This window comes from Chelonoidis abingdonii, unplaced genomic scaffold, assembly GCF_003597395.2.
Source record: "Chelonoidis abingdonii isolate Lonesome George unplaced genomic scaffold, CheloAbing_2.0 scaffold0926, whole genome shotgun sequence".
Classification (NCBI taxonomy): Eukaryota; Metazoa; Chordata; order Testudines; family Testudinidae; genus Chelonoidis; species Chelonoidis abingdonii.
This window is the reverse complement of record NW_027425187.1, coordinates 1-4,737: the sequence shown is the minus strand read 5'-3', so window position 1 is coordinate 4,737 and position 4,737 is coordinate 1. Positions and strand designations below refer to the sequence as shown.

General features: G+C 66.9%; 1 pseudogene; it reads right to left on the bottom strand.

Annotated features, from left to right (window-relative positions):
- The window catches only part of LOC116835326 (2-oxoisovalerate dehydrogenase subunit alpha, mitochondrial-like), a 4,771-nt pseudogene extending 2,456 nt beyond the window's left edge, over positions 1 to 2,315 (bottom strand).
- Between the last annotated feature and the right edge of the window lie 2,422 nt (positions 2,316 to 4,737).

Below are 4,737 nucleotides of genomic sequence, written 5' to 3'. Positions count from 1 at the left end.
AGCTAGGAGAGGCAGGAAGAGCTGCTAGCTACAGGGTCCTGGGCGAACCCGCAGTAGGGGGTGGGCCCTGGTGTGTCCCCCTGCCCCCGACCATCACTGGGGAATGGCTGGACTATAGAACTGGCCGATATTTAAGGAGAGATCACAGTGAGAGAGTTAATCCCTGAAACGGACAGCAGGAGGTGCTGCTCTGGTGTGTAAATCCGTCACAAGGGTCATGGCGATGGCCAGCAGACATTCCGGGTCCAGCCCCATGGAGGGAGGTGGCGAGGGTGTGGGAGCAACGGGTGAACAGGCAGGGCAATAAGGGTAGACTGTGTTTTAACACGACACCAGGGGACAGACTAGGTGCATCCTGCCCTGCCGTGTGGCCCAGCTGTGGGGCAGCCCAGAGGACAATCCTGCATGGGTGGGGTGGAGGAGATGGGATCTGGCTCCACCCCACAATCCTGCCAGCGTCTGCGCTCACTCTGGGGATCTTCGTCTGGGTTGATGATCTTGCCCCTGCCGGTCATGACCCGGTAGATGGGATCCCCGAGATCACGTTGGGCTGGATCAAATCCAGCTTGTCCAAAGTTCGGCCGAGGCTCCAGGAAACTGCGGCTTCTCCTCCAGGGAGGTGAACTCTGCTGCTGCCGCGAGTACGCGCTGGGGGGACGACGGACTAGGTGAGGCGGGGAGGCATCACTCTCAGACATGTCTCGCTCACGTAGCACCACGGGAGTGACACGTACGCACCGGGGTCGGCGCATGTAGGACAGTCGCGGGCTGGGTGCACTTAGGCTTTGCCAGTGAAGTCGCTTAACCGATTATGATTTTATCTTTGTATGCAGCAGCAGCGGGGGCCCTAGTCATGGGCCGCCCAACAGGCGGCCAGGTGCTGCACAAAGCCAGAACATAGAGACAGACCGCCCCTGGGTTTATAACCTTAGTAAACCTAAAACTGCTGCATGCACACACCATGGGCGTAATCAACCTTGGATCAACGACACGGGTGCCCCTTTCCCAGCTAGCTCGGCCTGAAGAAGCCAGGAGAAGCTGAAGCTGGTCTTGTTGAAGTTTCCTCCATGAATCAGTTTGGGGCGCCCTCCACTTTGGCCACATGCGACTCTGCGAGGTGGGTCCGTGGCAGGTGGGGAGCATGACAAGTTGTGCTAGGAGGCCTGGGATTTCTGTGTCTTCACGAGGCCCCAGAGCCGTGTTTGAACAGCTGTTAAATCTGTTTTTGTGCTTGGATCCGGGCAGGTTGGAGAGAAAAACACCATGTCCTGTTTATGTTCCCTCAAGCCGTGAGGGCTGACACTTCAATGCACCCCCGCCACGCCAGCTGTCAGCACCGTCTCTGCAGAGCGGAGCAGACAGCGCCCCGGGAGAAGAACGGCCCAGAGTGAACACAAGGGAAGGTGCAAGGCGCGGCGTGGCCCAAGCTCGCGCGGGTGAGAGCGCCGGGCTGCGGAGCCGCACAGCGCAGGGCAGGGCCCCGGGGAGCTCGGAAAACGTCTCCCTCCCAGAAGCTGGCCAATAAGAGGTGTTACCTACCCCCCTGTCTCTGCACCAACAGGGCTCCGGCCCCCTGCCCTCACCCCCCAAACGGAGCAGCAGGGCCGCAGCGAACCCTCAGGAACACGGAACCTGCCGTCGACGCCCCCCGGAAAAGTCAGCTGGGTGCTGGGAAACCCCACAACCAGGCACGGCCCTGCCCAACCCCCCCCAGCACCCCAGCCCCCCCAGTGCCCTCCCCCTTCCGAGCCAGGGCTCAGCCCCAGCCCCATGGGGGGGCTCACCCACAGCCCCTCCCCGCTGGAGCAGCCCCCACAGCCCCCTCCCCGCAGGAGCGGCCCCACGGGGGGCTCAGCCCCACAGCCCCCTCCCGCAGGAGCGGCCCCACGGGGGGGGCCAGCCCCCACAGCCCCTCCCCGCAGGAGCGGCCCCACGGGGGGGTCAGCCCCCTCCCCGCAGGGCGGCCCCACGGGGGGGCTCAGCCCCCCCGCAGGAGCGGCCCCACGGGGGGCCCGGTACCTAACAGATGAACCCAATGGGCCGGTCCCGCTGTCGGCAAGGGGGAAACTGAGGCAAACCGGCCCGGGAACCCAGGCGTCCTGAGGCCCGCCGCCCGCCGGGGGCTGCACCAGACTAACCCCCCCCCCGGGCCCCCCCACTCACGCGGAGCCGAGGCCCCGGCCCCCCGCGGGCCCCCAGCAGCAGCCGCCCCAGCCCCGCCGCAGCCCCCCCGCCGCCATCTTGGTGCGGAAGCGGGCTGCCCCGCCCTCCCCGTCGCCATGAAACAGTGACCCGCCCCCATGCCCGGCCTCCATGGGCACCATCACCATAGCACCGCCCCCGGCCCCCCCATCTCCCCACGTGGCCGGGGGCGGGGCTCCCGCCAGTTCCCCGCCGCCCGGGAAGCGGAAGTGGTCCCGGGGGGGGAAGGCGCGATGGCTCGAGCGACGGGGGCTGCGCCCTGCGCCGCTCTCCTGCGAGCTCGCCCGCTCGGCCGCCCCGACGGCTCCGCCGGCCTTCCTGCAGGGTGAGGCCCCCGGCCCCGGTACGCCCGTCACCCCACTCCCTCCCCCACCGGGCCCCCCGAGGCCCTCCCCTCAGGGCCCCCGGTACGCCCGGTCACCCCGGGCCCTGGCCCCCGGCCCCACCGGCCCCGCGACACCCCGGACCGCCCGGTCCCCCCCGAGCCCCCGGTCCCCCCGTCCCCACCGGGCCCCCCGACACCCCGCCACCCCCCTCCCCACCGGGCCCCCCCCGAGCCCCGCGACACCACCGTACCGCCGGTCACCCCCTCCCCACCCGGGCCCGACCCCCCGACCCTCCCCCCGTACTGCCCGGACCCCCACCACCAGCCCGGGACCCCGACCCCCGGCCCCGCGATGACCGCCTCAGCCCCCCGGACCCTCCCAAGTCCCCCGTATCCCTCACTCCATTCCCTCATGGGCCGGCCCCCCCCCCCCAGGGCCCCCCCGGTCATCCCCCCTCCCCCGCTGGCCCGGGCCCCCCTGAACCCCACGACACCCTGGTACCGCTGGTCACGCCCCTCCCCACCGCCCGGACCCCCCCCGCGCGGACCCTCCTGCCAACCCCTGAGCCCCATAACCCCCTCCAGCCACCGCCCACCCCTGCTTCATCCCCTCCCACCCCCCCTTGCTTCCTGGTATTACCCCCCATCGCTGGGATCGCCCCTCTGATCTCCCTTCCCTGTACCCCCGCCCCCCCCGGCACTGGTCATCTTATCCGTGGGGCTCCTCCTTGAACCCCAACCTCCCTGCCCTCCACCCCCCCCGGGCTCTTGCTACATCCCCTTGTCCCGCCCCGGCCCAGGGACCCGCTTATCCTCCTGCCCTTTGGGTTGTGGGTTTGTCTCGATTCCCCTCCCAGCCTGTCCATGGGTGGAGGGAGGGCTCCCCGATTCCCCTGTCTGGGGGGAGTCCCATAACTTGGGGCTCTCTCATCGCCTGGCCAGCAGGGGCTCCCCCATCCCAGACAGCTGGGGGGGTGGAGTTCGGGGAGCCCCCTGGGAGCCTGGGGCAGGAGCTGCGTAGCCCGGCCCCCCCGCGTGTCCTGGGAGTTCCTGTCCTGGCTCCGCTCCGGGGCAGAAGCTGGGGGAAGGGCAGGGGCTGGGTCTTACCCTGCGCTGTCCTCTCCCCTCAGGGGACACCTCAGTCCTCGCGGGCCTGTACGGCCCGGCCGAGGTGAAGATCAGCAAGGAGCTGTACGACAAGGCCACGGTGGAAGTGCTGCTCAAACCCAAAGTGGGGCTCCCGGGTAAGCGACAGTGGAGCCGTGAGGCCCCCCACCCATGGGCATTGTCAGTGGTAAAGGGGGGCGCTGACGGGGTTGGGGGGTCTCCCAGGCAGCGGCCAGGATTACACCTCGAACAAAAGCTTGGAGACTATTTAAAAACACTGGATCCTTCAACCTCCGTCCTCTCCGCTTACTGGGTGTTTAAAATGAGTCCTACAATAACAGGAGATTGTTATTAGCGTGGTGAATACAGGGCTTGTCAGGGACCCTACCATAACAATCCGCCCTTCTGCCACAAAGCACCATAGAGATCTTGGGTCTGGCGGAGCAATTCTGCCCCGATCTGATACCCTCTGGCATATCCGGCCCCAGCTTCCGTGAGCTCCGATATCACCCAGTGCCCCATGTGGCTGAGCAGCCCCCGTGAGACCCCGTGAGGGGCAATGGCTGGGCGTGAGCGGCCCCCGTGCCCCAGTGAGACCCCATGAGGGGAAATGACTGGACGTGAGCTCCGATATCGCCCAGCACCCTGTGTGGCTGAGCGGCCCCCGTGCCCCAGTGAGACCCCGTGAGGGGAAATGACTGGGCGTGGCCTCAGCCCTGAGCCCAGCCTGCGTTCACAAGGTGGGGGTGGGTTGGAGCCTGTTGTCCTCTGGGATTCGGATCACGGTGCTGCAGCTCGGATCGTGCCGTCTCCACTGTGGATGGAGGGTTGGACGGACCTTGGGTTGAGTCCCTGCTGTGCCGCAGACTTGGTCAAGTCACTGCAGATTGGTGCCTCGTGTGCAGTGGGGTAACAGCACTGCCCTGCCGGGGGGGCCATGTGTGTGTGTAAATCCACTGCCAATTGTGAGGTGCTGACCTGCTGTGGGAATGGTGGCCAGATAAGAGCCATGGGTGGGTGGCAGAGACACGTGTGTTGTACTCAAAGTACTATACGGGATCTTTTCAGGGAGGATAAGGCAAAACGCCACATTTATTAGTAAT